We start from the raw sequence: 16,282 nt of genomic DNA on the forward strand, positions 1-16,282 counted from the left end.
AATCCGCCGGCTCCCCCGAAACGCTCCCGAGCTCTGCATCCTGAAGCCTGCGCAGCAACCCCCCGACCACTCACTTCGCGCAGCTCTAGTGGGCGGGGACAGAGGGAGACGGGGCGGAGCCTAACCACCCCAGCGGGGAATTAGATGGGCAGAACTCGGGATGCAAATCAGCGACCTGTGATTGGGCCCCTGCTGCTGGGGGCGGTGTCTGAGGGTTCACAGCTGGACAGGGCCGGTGTCTGGGCTGGGGCGCGCAGCTGGAAATAGGGCGGGCTGAGCGCGCAGAGCTGGGGAGCAGCTGCCTGGGGGCGCCTGCTGCCTTCCATAAAGTGAATGGCCACAGTGAATGGGAGTCAGTCGACAGGAATCCGCCTCCTCCTCGCCTCTCTCCATGAGTCACACGCTAACAGAGCGCAGAGTGCCCAACAGCAAGCCAGGGGGACTTACCGTCTGACAGGCGCGGAGGAGCCCGGGCGCTGGGGCTGGGGCAAACTTCCCTCCTTTGCCCAGGATTAAGGCCACCCGGCAGCACCAGCATCTGGAACCGCTGTAAGTGCTCCCCCGCCACTTATTGCGCGACGCCCTGCTGCGGCATGCCGCTCTCAGGGCCCGTTTTCCCCGTTATAACTCAGGCGTCAGCTCCCTGCAACTTCTGCATAGCTGCCCTCGCACCCCGCAGAAAGAGCACCCGCGGGAGCGGATTAATGGAGAGGTGTCTATCCGTCCTTCGCGTCCCATGGCACTGCCAGGTAGCCCGCTCTGCCACGGGCCCAGTCCTGCACTCCTTCTGCACCCCTAACTCCCCCGCGGGTCCCCGCCTGTGGTGGGGACACTTAAGTGGGTAGGCAGGAAAAGGCAGGATCGGGCCCTGAAAACCCGGTTTTGGAAAACAGACGGGCATGCTATTCACCGGGCTTTCTTAGCGGGCTGGTAGCAGGGCGCAGCGCCTTCAGCATGGAGGCCTGTGGGGAGTTGGGCTAAGCCAAGCGACCCTTCTCCGAAGCGCTAGACTATTTTGGTCTGTTTATGTTGCTCCGTTTCTACAGCCGAGATCGCCTCCAGTCCAGCCAGGCTTTACTTCCTAGGGCACTAGCTCGGGACACCCGGCCGCCGTTTCTAAACTTAGTCATTTTCCACTTAGCCGAGGGAGAGGGGCAGAGCTGTTTAACTTAGCTGGGGTTTCGCTGTAAATAATGCCATTCCGGGCTGCTAACTCAGCTGGTGGCAGAGTCCAGGGGAGAGGGTTTGGGGGAGCAGAGGCTGGGAGCCACCGCCTGGGAAGAGGAAAGCAGCCCGACGGCTTTTGGACAGCTGGATAAATGATATTTATGTAACGAACTAGCTCCTGTTTACAGCAAAGCGACCTCCCTGCAGTTCCCAGCTCGGAGGGGCGGGAGGGCTGGGCAGTTCTCCTGCACCCTCGCATGGGTGCTGCACCCTTGCACACCTAGTCACAGTCACCCCACCCTCCATTATCCCCCCCCCCCGCCCATTATTTCTGCGGAATCCAGCTACTGAGCTGAAGTTACCACTGCTCCCTTGCTTGAAATAAAATCCAGAGAGCCGGGAACGAATCCAGCCCCGAGCAGCAGTCGGTCGGGTTTCCTTTAACATTAAAATGTCCCAAGTAAAGAGCGAGTTCTAGGCCTGCGTTCCCCGGCTGAAATGCGGTCAATGAAACCGGATTTCAATCCTATTTCACTGCGCATTTCGTTACCGACAAGCAGCGGCAACCACAAACTCCTCGCCCGGCGCTTACACCGTCTCCACATCCAATTATGACACATTTCCCCACGCCACGTTTTCATTCGCCTCACATTTAAACATCCAGATTTAACATGAACTGAAATCGCCACCAAAGACCTTTTAAAGAGACCTACAGTTTAAAAAAAGCCATATCATAATGTGTGCATTAGCAACGAGGAGTATTTTTAATAGACAGTAGTAAAAATAGCTACGTAATATCAAATTTTACATCGTATAAAATTTTACGCTAAATATGCACGATTTACTAGTGCTAAATTACGTGTAGATATACGCACTATATCTAGTCAATCATTTAATTTTAGTAAAGTGTTTAGATTTACTTTGTACAATACAGATGAGTAAATAGCGTGTATACAAAATAAATCATATCAATTCTAGTATAAAATAATAATATTGTGTGTATATTAGTTGTCTATATTCTACGAACAAGAAATCGTGTGTATATAATATAGTATCAATTCTAGTATAAAATAATTAAATCCTGTGTATTAGTTGTTTGTATTCTACTAATCACAATAAAACAGTATATAATATAGTATGAATTATCGTATACAATCAGAAAATAATTGTGTGTATATTAGTCTACTAACAACAGGGAAATAGTGTGTAGAAATATAGCAATAAATAGCGTGTTTCTCTGTACACTATTGACTACCTGCAATAATCGAAAGCGATAGACATTTTTCCAGACCCAAGTTAATTTTCATTCAACGAATATTTGGTAGAATCCTGCAGCGTGGCCTCTGCTTTAAATGTTTATTATCCAGTTCGGAGCGCGCCCACGCGAGCCTGTCAGTTCCTCGCAATTCTCTCTCTAGATTCATGCCCACAAACAGGGCAGGCGTATGCCCAGAGCTCGCCCAGCACTTTCACGGCGGAGAAAAGCATTTGCACCAGGCCGGATTATACCAGGCCAAATCACAAGCAGATACTATATTTGCATCCGATTGTACGGAGTAACTCTAATGGGTGGCCTTCTAGACTTGTATAGTATAGTTCCTTTAGGGGGACCCTCTAAGAGAGTGTCGCCCCTCCCCAGCCCCATCGCTGGGGAGGGGGACTCTGCTGGGGGCTGGCTGCGAGAAGGGCTGTCCTGTTTCGCTGCTTTGCTCATGGGAGTTAGGGGCTGCAGATGTCTTCCCCAGTGTCACACCTGCCAGCCCCGTGCGCTTTCTCTGCAGAACAGGCGAGCGGAGCAGCAGGGGAACCCGCCCCCCCAGACCTGCTCTCCAACACCGCGGGGGTCCCAGAAACCAGTTGTCTCTCCGAGTCGAGCAGCCGGCAAGAATAAAAGAGCCCATGCACCCCTAGGGAGCACGGATCTCCGCCAGGGCCGGGCCCTCCCTGACTGTGGGTCCCCCGGTCTCGGGCACCTGGCTTGTCCTCAGGGCCCTGGAGGTACCAGCGCCTCCCCACCTGCCCCCACAAGCCAGGAGGAGCCTGGGAAGAGCAGCGGTTCTTTCCCGGGCCAGGCCCTGCTTCTGGTTGGGAGTACGGAGCTGTTTGAGGGGAAGGGGTTCAGGGGGAGAAGGGAGCAGACGAGTGGGGCCCTGATCCGGCCCTACAGAGAATGCAGCCTGCCCCCCTGCACGCAGTCCAGTGCGGGCGCCGAGCCCGGGGCCGGAGGCCCCCTCCTAGCAGCCCCAACTCGGGGAGGGCGCCGCCGCTCCTTCGTTCAAGCCTCCCCTGGAAAGTAGCCGAGGCGCTGGTGGCAGCGGGGCTGCGGCCCGGCCTGGCCCCTGGCCACCCGGCTCCAGCCGTTGCTCGGCGGCTTGATGCACCCAAGAGCCCGCTGGCCGGTGGGTTCGGCGCCCAGCCCCGCGCAGGCAGAGGGGGGGCTCCCGATTGAGGTGGAGCGGCCGGGCCCCCGGGGCTCTGCAGGATGCGGAGCCCGGGGCGCCAGCCGCAGGGAAAGTGCCGTGCCAGGCCCCGCCTGAGGCAGTCCCGAGACAGGGCGAGCCCCGCAGGGACAGCGGGGAGGGTTGGCCGGACCCTGGCTGCAGCCGGGAGCCTGTCCTCCGGCCGCGGGGCTCTTTCCCCGGGCGGGGCCGCGTGCAGGAGAGCTGCCCAGTGCTGCGCGCAGCCTCTGCCAGGGCCCCGGCCGGGGGAACTGGGCCGGCCCCACGGTAAACTCCCCCTTTATAAGCAGTCACTTAACCCCGAGCCCTCCCGGCTGGGAAGGGACCCGCCCGCTCTGGACTGCCAAGCCAGGGCCAGACCTCTGGCTCGGAGCCTCTCCTGCACCCAGCTTCTCCCCGCCGGGAAGAGCGCGCCCCCGGGCAGCGTGCTGGGGGCAGCGACCCCGGCCTGGATTCGCCCTTCCGTCGCGGTGGAAGTCAGCGGGGCCGGTCGCTGGAAGCAGCGTGAAACCCTGGGCCAAGGGGAGCCGGAGAAGAGAAGTAGAAATACCCGGGATGGGCCCGATCCGGCTGGCGGGGAGCAAGTAATACAAGCCCAGTACGGAGTGAAATTTACTCCGCCTGCATGTACAGCTGCACTGAGGTTCTGCCCCAGTCCCACCAGCCTTTGCTTTATTGCCTGGGGCTGGTTCCTGCAGACCCCTAGCCAGCGGAGCTGTCTGTCTGCACCTCTCTCGAGACTCGGGCCCCAGGATAGGCCAGGCCGCTGGGGGGTTGCACCGGTTTGGGGTTACGGTTTGGGGACCTTCCTCAAATTTTCAATAGTGTTACCGTGAAAATTCCGCTGCTTTCTAGCCATCTCTTTGTTATTGTCAAAGGCAGCTTTTGATTTTCTTGGGCAAGCCCAGAGCTAACCCCCAGGTGGTGTAATTGGTTTGTGTGCATAGGGATAACCTCAAAACTCTTTCAAGATCACTACTCTGGTTAGTATACCTCTGTGCACAGCTAAATATCAGACCAGACATCTAGCTGAAGGAGAGCTAGAGAGGTTACATTACATGAGGCTTATGCAGTTGAAGCTCAAGGATTTGAGTTTAGCAGGGGCCACTTGAGCAGACAAACCCTAGTTCTCCATCTGCCAAAGGCTTTGTCCGCACCCAAGTTGCACAATCAAACTAAATGGGTTTAGATACACAGAGTCACACTGGCACCTCCCCCCAAAAGGTGGTAGCCTTAAACCCGCTTGCAGGCCTTCTATCAATTTAGCTTAAACTGGCATCGCTAAAGCAGTGCAGCTTATGTTTAGCAAAGAGCAAACCCCACCATGTATGGGGAGGAATGGATAGTTTTGTTGTTAATCTCTTGGAGGGAGTAGCTCATAGGTTCCTTTGGGATGGACCAGCCTGAAACATGTAGTGCACTCCTCTGTAGAATATACCCTCATAGAAGGTCAAGATTTCAGTGTCTTCATTAAATTCCCTGATCTAGATTAAAGGAGACAGCTGCTGAGATGAAGCCAGACCCTCTCTTGGCAGAGGGTAGCTGGTACTGAGGGTGCTAGAGATGCCCTTAGTGATGCTCACTTGCAGCTTCTTTAGCACTCCCTGTGTGGGAAAAGTGCTGAGCTGAGTGGCTAGCCATCTGAAATCTATTTATCCACAGGTTTCAGAGTAGCAGCCATGTTAGTCTGTATTTGCAAAAAGAAAAGGAGTACTAGTGGCACCTTAGAGACTAACCAATTTATTTGAGCATAAGCTTTCATCGGATGAAGTGAGCTGTAGCTCACAAAAGCTTATGCTCAAATAAATTGGTTAGTCTCTAAGGTGCCACTAGTACTCCTTTCCTATTTATCCACAGAACAGGTACAGCTGGCGGGAGGGGAGTCACCAGAACATCTTATCCACACGCTGTCCTGCCAAACCTCCACTATGACCGGGAGGACCCACAGTGATGGTGCGGAGGGGAGTTGTGCCTTCATAACATGCTGAATCCTTGGCCTCTGTCTGCTGTGATATGCTAAGAAGGGGGACAAGTGGTATAAACTGGTGGTGACGTGTGGTTGTGTTGGACACGTGCCCGCTAGGAACTGGCCCCACATACTGAGGCCACCAAACCCCTGTCAGATAGTTACAGCTTGTGGACATGTTGAACGTGGGGTAAATTTTGAGTAAGTGACAAGGCTCTGATTTCTATTTGCAATTGCCTGAGCCATCCCTAACCCTCCTAAAAAAGAAGGGCCCAGACCCTCAAAGGTATTTAGGTGCCTTCACAGCAGGGCAGAGTTAGGCACCTAAATACCTTAGCGGGTCTGAGCCAGATAACCGTTTCCCCTGCCTTTCACAAAGGAGACCTTTGAGGAACTGCAGTCCAGACACTCCACATTCTTCATTCAGAGCCCACTTAAATTCTCATATCTGAGTTGTATTCCTCTTTAGAGCCAGTATCTTTTCTTCTCATAGAGAAATAGTTACAAGGCTCCTTTAATATATAGTCTTTCTCTAGAGGATAATGCAGGTAATCAATAGGTCTAAAAGCTCTGAATGGATTGCAGCTGGATCAGTTAATATTCCCTGCATGGAATCAGGAACAATATGAGGAAATGGTCCTCTGTCTGTGAACGGCGTCCCAAAAACTTAAGATAGAGAGGTGAACCTGGGTACAGAGACTCTGCCAAAAAGAAAAAGAGAGGAACCAGAAATAGGAGATCTGGCCCAGAGGGTGAGATGAATATGGGATCTAAGCCCTGACTCCCATGGAAAGGATGTGACCCGGAATGTGAACACTGGCTTGCAGGGACAGGAGATGAACCTGGGACAGGAGATGAGCACAAAAGGTGAATCTGGCCTATTAGATTAGGTGAATGAGGGCTGGAACCCTGGTTCGGGAATGGGGCATTATGGTGGTTCTGCAGACCTGGTCTAGGGAAATGGTCGTGAATGCGAGAAAAGACGACTTGAAACATAAGGTAGCCTAGAAAAAACTGGAGTGTAACTGTGTGGGGGTGAAGGGCTCAATTATTTCCTCCCTTTTTTAAAGAGGAAGATAAATGCGGTTAGTTATTTGGGGCCTGGTTCTAAAAGGTACTGAGCACCCTACACATCTGTCAAGCTCACTGGGAGCTGAGAGCACGCAGCACCTGGCAGGAGTGAGCCTCGTATTTGGAATCGGTGTAGAGAGGGGACCGGGAGCAGAAATTTTGTACAGCATTCTGTCACTCCATTCATCTGCTCATGCTCCATGTTTACAAATTGGAATCAAAGTTAATGCCAGGGCTATTCAGAAAGACTCTCCTGTCAACACATTGCTGAAATTAGTTGATTTTTTAGAAGACTAGAAAAGAGGATTCTGATGACACCACGCTGCCCTTTGATTTCCCCTCTTCCTATTTATGCTCCCCCTCCTCAGCACCCTTGCCCTCCCTCCCATTTTACCTCTGAATATTAATGCCTCTGGCAGATTGGATAATAATGTGACTGGGAATTGAATGAAGCTGGTTATTAGCTGCTGGACTCCTTGATGTATTTAAGGGAGCCCCTGGTCTGTTACTGAAGGATCAACAGTCTGAGGGCCAAGAGAAAGGCTGGGGGTGTGTATGGGGCAACATGGCTCTTCTCTGGCAAAGGAGTTGTCTGAAATCAACATCTCAGTATGACCTAAGCCTCCAGCAAGAGGATGAATATGATTTAGCCAGAGCAGAGAATTCCTGTTATATTTTCATATATAGAGCTGTCATTTTGCAGTATGTACAGCAATTAAATATTTAAACGTTGCCTTTCTGTACGGAAATAGATCAGTTCTTTAGCGTTAGAGAACTACTGAGAAATGATCCTGTTACTGTTAGATTTAAAAAGCTTGTATGGGGATCACCATTTGTAAAATGGGGATAAAGGTACTGACCACCTTTGTAACGTCCTTTGAAATCCACTGGTGAAAAATGCTAAATGAGATTATTAATTATTATGGGAAGTCTTCCCCCCTCTCTCACAACTGGGTCAGTCAGGACTTTCATTCAGTTTATTTCCCTGCATATTTGCACAAAAATGCCCAATCCTGCACTTATGAACCCAGTGGGAGTTTTCCCACTAGTTTCAGTGGGAACAGGATTGGGCCCATACACTTTTAATTTGCTCTTAGGTGCCTTTCCTTTAATAACACTTCCTAGTATTTTATAGCACTTCATCAGTAGCTCTCAAAGCACTTATCAAGGGAGGTGGGTATCATTATCCCCCTTCTGCAGATGGGGAAACTGAGGCACAGCGCAGTGAGGTGTCTTGCTCAAGGTCACTCAGCAGGCCAGTGGTGGAGCTGGAAGTAGAACCCAGGTCTCCTGAGACCCAGTCTGGTGCATCATCCACCATCTCTGACTGCTCTACAAGCAATTACATTTCACAGACTGTTTGTGAAGCAAGCAAGTGGTGTTATCCCCATTTTACAGCTGGAGAAGCAGACAGAGACAGTAAAGGTACATCTACACTGTAAACCCCCCTCCCCGGCGGCAGTGAATCTCAGAATCCAGGTCAATTGACTCAGGCCCAAGCCCAGGCTCTATCACTTGGCGATGAGGGTGGGTCTCAGATCCTGGGCTCCAGCCCTAGTGGAAATGTCTACGCTGCTGTTTTTACCCAGGTAGCACAAGCCCTGCACACCTAAGTCCCTTTACCCAGGCTCCGAGACTCACTGATGCATTTTTTGTTTTTGCAGCGTAGATGTATCCACAGACGTTAATTTCCAGTGCCCCATGTCATTGTTTGAGCTGGATTTTGCCATGATGCCAAGCACTCCACAGCTCCCATTCCCCTTGACTGGAATTGTGGGGGCTGGCCAGTTAAGAATATTGGGCCCTCAATGTATCAGACTGGCCCCTAAAATCAGTGGCTATTTGAGACATCCCGAATTAAAGGGACACCGATTTAAAAACGCCATTTGTCTGATAAAATGTTCCGATGCTTAAGATTCCAGTAACTGAAAGATTGGAGAAACTTCTCTGTTTTAGTTTGTTTGTTCTGTGCATTCAGTAGTGCTTTGTATGGTCTGTTTCATCGTTTCTCCACCTAGGCCCTGAGCCTCCAAACTATTCAATACAGGCAGTCCCCTGCATCCATTTGCTGCCACTCAAGTCAATGGGGCTTCCCATGAGTGCAGGGATCTACCCACCCAGTGCTGCTTGCTAGATCGGGGCCAGTCTGCTTCCTCTCTCTGGTTGAGCCTATCACACAGCGAGAGGGGACTGAAATTTGAAAATAGGAAAGTGTGATTGTTAAATCAAATAAGCCAGCATAGGACTGAAAATTACTTTTAACTTACACTTTTTTAAAATCACATTTCTAATTAAAGGTACGCCTGATGTCTGCACACCATCTTTATCTATCCCCGCTGCATCAGGGAGTGACACAACATATTTTGTAACAAGTCTTTTTTAGTGATCCTTAAATATATGGTGCTAAAAGACAGAAGTGATCCTTGTATAGAATATATGGTTATAGGGGAGAATGGAGATTCAGCCACCTGGTTTTGTGAATTTAAAAGAATTTGTCAATTTACAAATCTTATTTTAAACACATTTATTTTCCCATTTTACTAAAAAGACCACAGATTAGAACACTTTTAAAAAGCTTTATTTATTTTTAGCCATTTTTTTCTGTTTGTTTCTGAGCTCGGACAAAGAAAATCACATGAAATTAATTTCCCCTTTGTTCCATTAGTTTCGTTTTGGGGTTTTCGGTGCCACTATGTTTGGTCTGCAGGGACATTTGCATTTGTTTAATTAGCTATTAAAATAAATTCCTGGCTCATTTCTGTGGGGGTCTGAGGTTTTGTATAAGGTTGGTTTTGATCCTGGTGCAACTGAGGTTTAATAGCAAAATGTCCATTTTACAAAACCTAAATGTTGGACCAAATTTGAATCAACACCTTCGGTTTAAGTTTGATTCACAGGGTCATATAATACTCCTGATTTGTGTACAGAATCTACTCTAAGGTCAAGGGAAATTTTAGGTGTAAGATAAAGGATAATATATGCACTTTCATGTCAAGTTTAAAAGGGTTCTGTGGATTAATTTTTTGTTGGTGGGTTTAAATGATGGCATTAAAAAAAACCCTCTGCCTCCTATTCAGGACGCACAGTGCATTGGCTCAGATGTCTGTTAACACTAGAACAAACTGGGGATTATGCACCCCTACCAGTGAATGCAGGGCACAAATCCTTAGGAATCTGTACTCAGTGCCACTAAGTTGTATGTTACATTAGATGGTAAGCAATTACATGTTTTGATTTTGATGAGGCCAAGATATTTCTCAATGCAACCATTTTAATTCCAAAAGTAGGAGAAATCACTGAATTGTTGAACTAATGTGGACATAAACTGGCAAATGGAAGTTTTGGTTATTTAACTATTTTGAAAAGATTTTCCTAGGGACAATAATTGTATGACAAATTAATTATGGATCTGATCCTGTTTTTCTTACACACCTCAAATTCCACACCTCCCAAGGCTCAAATGTGGGAAGCAATGTATGACAGAGACCCAAAATGAAGAACAAAAAAATTATTAATGCAGGATATTTACACTCATGCCCAGTTCACTTTGTAATGTAATGAAATTCTAGAATCTCACCATGATTATTTCTGGTGTTAATTTGTAACAGTAAGCAAGAGGGACACCGCGTTTGTGCGTGGAATGCAGTTAGCTTTGGGACTGTGATCAAGGACATTTGAGGATGTGCAGCACAGGGAGTTGAGTGCATTCAGAACCTGGGATTAGGCCCTATATTGATATATTTTGTTGTGATAGGTGCTCACTAGTTATTGGTAGATTTTAATTATCCCCTTTTCCCCGCCATTTATAAACACGGATCAACTATCTTTTGGCACATTTACAATTCAAGATATCAGCTAGCCCGTGGACCCAATCCTGCAAACCTGTGCACCGATTTGCCAAGCGGGAGGGCTGTTTATGGAGGAATTGCAGGATCAGTTAACAAGGAAGCTCTTCCCCTCTACAAACAGTAACCCACAGGCACACACACACACTGCACCCCTCAAACAATGACTGCGTAAACAGATTGACCTTCAGGGCATGTTGCAAGGTCCATAAACACCAGCTTTGTCAGACTGAGGAGTTGGGGAAGCAAGTTCTAGCATAGATCACAGAGATGCACTCTCCCGAATCATACCAATCTAGGGACTGTCAGCTGGAGTGTATTGTATCCCCTTTTCTTCTGTACACTCTGCTCTGAGATCATCGGCTCGTTTTGTCGTCATGCGATCTGTGCTGCATAATGGATTTATTGCCAGATTTTTTTTTTAAAGTATGAATCGCTTGAAAAAAAAAAAAAACCTCGGGAAGTCTTGTTGCCAGATGCCGTTGACACTAAATCCGTCCAGTGCTGTGGGTTTGGACTTTAAGACCATATACCTCCTTCAAAGCAAACCACCCTCTTGTGCAATCTTGCAATAACCAATGCAGCCTGTCTTTGGGGAGGCGGGCACGTAAGGGTATCAAACTCCACTGGCATTTTCAATATTCTCACTTTAAGACACTGCTGTCCATTCCACTCCACACCGATTTTGAAAAAAAAACAAAACAAGTCAGCTCAGCCCCAAACCGAAATTCCATTGGGCTGTGTTGGTCTTTGTTGATATTCATCACAAAATAAATGTTTATGTAAGTTACTCTCGGTCTCTTTCTCTCAAAAGAAAAAGATGCATTTCAGCAATGCTGGCAGATTGTAAAATAGATCAGCTCTGTGACTGTCAATCCACCGAAGCTAGAGATAGGTAGAGTGCATTACATCCAAATTACGTGGCTCATTGTTTCTTACCTTTAGTGCTGTGCATCATTCTCATTTCTAGATTAGGGGCTGCCTTAAGCTGGTTTACTAATTGTAAGGCCCCTTTATGTCTTCAGTGATGTCTGAGTCATATACTGCCTTCCATCTGCATACAAAGCTTCGTGACCTCAGCTGAAGTTGCACGGCTGGACGGAGGGTAATATACTTCTATATTAAGGGCTTGGCTACAGTTTTAGTTCCGCTATCAGTTGGTTGAGAAACTCAGTGTACAGGGATAAGCTATACTGATTTAAGCACCTTTATGGCAGTATAACTGCAGCCATCGTAAGAACTGGCCTGGTCTGATTATTTCAGGATAAAAAAAATCACACCAAAATAGTGTATTAGTCCTAAAAAAACTCCAAACCTGTTTAGTCCAGGCCTAAATCTTCAAAGCCAGTAACTGGCCCTATCTTCATTCCAGGAGTGGAAGAGACTGTTTTTGTGTGTTTCATTCAGTTGCATAAAGGATGTTGATCTTAGGTTGTCAGAGAAAGGGCTTGAACAGTGGTGGTTGGTGCTCATTTCTCTTCATGGTTCTGTGCGCAATCCTCATTTCTGACTGCTGCCTCCCCCTTGACCAGGGTGTCAGAGTTCATTGTACATTTTTAGCTTCAGCAATGCAGTTTCTACCATGTAGATATCGGCCTGGTCCCGAGGCTGTACATGTGAGTAACATCTTTGAAATCAATGGGAATATGCCTATGAGTGAGGGCTGCGGGATCAGATGAGGCATCAGTGAATACAGATCAGTATTATAGGTATCTACAGATTAGACAAACACTGAATCTCTTTCCATCTTATCAGGTCATTTGTTTAAGTCTGAAGAATTTCTTCAGACAGAATTGCTCAGTGCATCAGCTTCCCGCCAGCCTCCACCAAAATGAGTGTGATTAATTCTTCTTGAAAACTCTTCAGTAGCACCTATTGCCTTACACCATGTCTACGGTCGGAGTGTTTTGTCAGTGTAGTGATACCAGGATTAGGATACTATCTTGGCAAAGTGCTGTTAGGGTGGACATAGTTTATATCCGTGAAAATGCGCTGTTGCAGGATGGGAAGCATGTTGTCTTTGGCCGTGTCAAAGATGGGATGCTGGGGCTAACATACCATGGTGTGATTTCGCCCCCTGTAATCCTTGTGTTCCTGACTTACTGCTGCAAATCTATTGGGTTTCCTTTCCCCTACCTTCAAGTCTAGCTGGACTGCAGAGTTAAGTTTATGACATAAAACCAGCACATTTTGCTGGTATAAACACATCCATACTAAGAGTTCTTGCAACCACTGCTTTGTTGGTCTGGGGTCACACCTCTTTACAGCCCAGCAACAAAGCTATGCTGGCAAAAGTTTGTAGTATAGATCTGGCCTAAATATCCATGTACCACACAGGAAAGTTGTCCGCATAGCAAGATCTATAGTGGGCTTTGCGGATTCTTAAAAGTCCAAAGCAAAATACAACATTAGCTGAGGAAAGAAGCAGGGAGGCCAGGTTTCTGGTTTCTGCTTCATAACTACTTTACAATGTGTAAGGAATAAAACCTACATTTCCTGCTTTGGTTGATTGGTTGGTCAAGCTTCTTGATTCCTTTTAACAGCAGAATTAAAGAGCATAAAGATTCCTATTATCATCAAATTACTTTGCAAACTGCTTTGGGATATCCCAACTAAGGAACATGCTGTATTCCAGCTCTATTCTACTCTGCCCTCTCGATTTAAGAGATTCTTTTTGTCCCTATACAATTGCACTTCAACTGAGCTGTGACTGTCCCTTGGGACACCAGATACATCACAGTTTCAGTGGAAGCATATAAAACACCATTTTGGGGTGGATGCTTATTATGTATGGGACACTGAGTCACAGCTCTTCCCATGGTGCACACAATACAGACCATCAAATAAGGATAGAGGACACTTAATTTCATCCTAATGCTTTGCCCTGGACACACTGACATGAAGCTGTCAATCCTTGGGACATTTCCACTGTAATCATTACAATCCACCACCACATGTCACCAGTGATTTATTATTCCTTTCTTGTTCTGGACCAAGGGTTAAATGATCACCTTCCTCCCCAGTGGCATGCCCATTACTAGAGGCAAGAAGTAAAAGTATAGCCCTTCCTTTGAACTGCCTACAGCACCGGCACTCTCTATTCAACAGTGCATTAGGCAATGTCTGATAATTACGTGCATTTCCCTGCTACCTCTTATCTGAGGACCTGGAAGCACAGAAATGCAGTGCCCTGGTAGGTCAGGATTATTAGCATCATTTTAGAGACAGGAAATGGAGGACCAGAAGAGTTGACAGCAGTCCTGGCTCCCAGGCCAAGTGATCAGAGAGCTTCTACTGGAGGCTAGGGCGACATCCGTAAGTCCATTGTGGCTGGAAAGTCAGCTTGTCCTTCTGTCTCCTGAAGGCTGGGAGTTCCCTTTGCCAGGGGTTAATGTGGCACTTTCCCAGCAACGCTCACAGTGACAAACCAGTGTTACAGAAACATCTGCACATGCGAGGGAGCCACTTGTCCAACTATATAAGCAGAAAGTTAAAAAACCCCAACAACCAAACCTAAGGCAACAAACATCCAGGGGCCGAGGGCTTTGGCAGGGGGGAAAAGTGTCCCAAGGCCAGTAGCCGTGTCCTCTCCCAGCGTGCCTGAGTTTGGGGTTAGAGCTCACTGGTAGTTGGGAGGGCAAGAGCCAAACCAAGAAAAAGGGTTTATTATGAACGGTGATTTCATCCTGAGTGTGCCTGCACACACTGCTCAGGCAGCCTAGCGCTACACACAGCCGCAAGGCCGTAGAGGACGGCACATCACCCTCCTGTCCTGTAACAGATCTGCACTCTGGGTAACTGCTTTGCTGCTGCTGTTTATCTTCTAGTGATTAATGGGCTGCCTCGGGTCCTGTTGCCATTCCATTAAGATCAGAAACATAGGGGAGTTACACTGAGGGGTTTTGCAGCAGAAGACTCTGTTCTGCCCTTAGTTTTATTCCTATAGTCCTGACAAAATTGGAGCTAAGGCCCAGCAAGGAGGCTGCGATCCCTCTGTCCCTGCCCTCCTTCTTTAGCTGGAGCGTCACTGTAAAGACACTGCAGCTGAAACACCTTTGAGTGAGTTTTTGTGCTGGATTCTCCTGCTCACATGTGTTTCTGGGCCTGGGGTGCAATGGCACTATAAATCCAGGCCCACTGAGCACCACATGCCTGGCTGGCCTAGCCCCAAGCCTCTGAACTCTGAGTCTGGATCCCTGAGTGCTCCTCCTGGATTGGACAGGCAGGAACCTCAATTCCCCTGCACACCCTCCGCCTATTCCCCTGTGACGAGCTGGAACAGCAAGGCGGAGCTATTCTACCGTAGGCCAGCCTCTCTCAGGGACCAAAGTGAAGAGAAACACATTGTCCTCATGAAACTGCAATTAAATAAACCTCACAATGTTTATCACAGCTAAAAATAAACCTGCCCACAGGAGAGGGGTGAACATGAGTGCAAGGGGAATAGGGACTTGAAGGAGAGAGGGGGAAATTAATCAACTAAACTCCATCAGGAGAAGAGCCCTTTCCAGCCGCCTGATATGTTGGCTTGATGGAGCAGAGGAAGAGAGGGTCTTTGCTTACAAGATCCAGTGTAATCATTCAATTGCACCTTAATCTCAGATGATAACTAGAGGTGGGCTCTTCTCGGCCAGTTTATATTATGACATTTAGAGACCACTTTTTCAGCCTGAAGGTGGATCCTAAGAGGTTATTGAGACAGCGTATCAAGTCAGTACTGAAACATCGCCACTTTGGGGGTGAGCCACAGCACCTACCTCAAGCACCAAGCAACCAGATAGACAGCCTTGTACCTTTACGTTACTAGTCCACGTCTGCCCAGCATTGTTGTGTGAAAAGACTTTTGCTATTTGATGGTAGTTAAGGGACTTATGTGGCATGAGTTTGGCAGTCTTGAGCAGTTCTCAGTTGACAGCTATCTACACTACATAAACCACCATTGGCTTCTACGTCAGCTGCTAGATTTCAGTCAAGAAGTCATGGTGCATTTGCCATGGTGTGACCGAGTGTCACTAGAATTAGGAAAGAGAAGCCATATTTTTTAAACAAACAGGGCTTGGTCTCTATTTGTTTGCTAGGGAGGGGAGCCCTTAGAGAAGAATGAATGCTCCTCTTTCCCACCCAGTATTGCCAGGCTAGGATAGAGTTTTTTCCTCAAAACTAGAAAAGGGGGTAAAATATGAAGGCCGAAAAGAATAATGCTCACCAGGAAGCTAGACAATACACGATACACAGCAAATATAGTCCTCTCCCAGAGTGGGAGAAGGAAGGCCTGCCCTTCCACTGCCTCATAAAGCATGCTGGGAAAGGAAGGGGAAGAGTCTGAAGGCCTCTGGAATGGAGGTATTTCTCTAGTATTTGAAAGAACAGGAGCAGGTGCTGCCAAAAGGCCTCTGGAAGAGGGAAACCTGGGGTGTGGCTGGGTAGCAATTTGAAGGAAAAAGTCTATTGTGTGTATATTTAGGAATCTGTGTCTCTGAGCCCTATGGCTCACTTGGCTATATGTAAATAGCTGTGTCTGTTCGAGCATTTTAAGATCTAGGGTGTCTGTTATACTTTCTATTCTTATTTATCCTACTGCTGCTATAATGGGTAGGATGTCCTGACCCATCCATAGGTGCTGGAACTAGCGGTGCTGCTGCACCCCCTGGCTTGAAGTAGTAATAACAACCCAGATACATGGTTTCCGCCTTCAGCACCCCCATTGTAAAAATTCTTCCAGCACTGACCCATCTCTTGATAGTGACACAGACTGATCATTCTCTTCTCACCTC

General features: G+C 47.9%; 1 protein-coding gene across 1 annotated transcript in view; it reads left to right on the plus strand.

Moving 5' to 3' along the window:
* The first annotated feature begins 224 nt into the window (after positions 1-224).
* PITX3 (paired like homeodomain 3) overlaps positions 225-16,282 on the plus strand; it is a 40,103-nt gene continuing 24,045 nt past the window's right edge. The window contains exon 1 of the mRNA XM_007053377.4: positions 225-549. The gene's annotated coding sequence lies outside the window, so the exon portion shown is untranslated. The remainder of the gene's footprint in view (positions 550-16,282) is intronic.

The sequence above is a fragment of the Chelonia mydas genome, chromosome 7, assembly GCF_015237465.2.
Source record: "Chelonia mydas isolate rCheMyd1 chromosome 7, rCheMyd1.pri.v2, whole genome shotgun sequence".
NCBI lineage: Eukaryota > Metazoa > Chordata > Testudines > Cheloniidae > Chelonia > Chelonia mydas.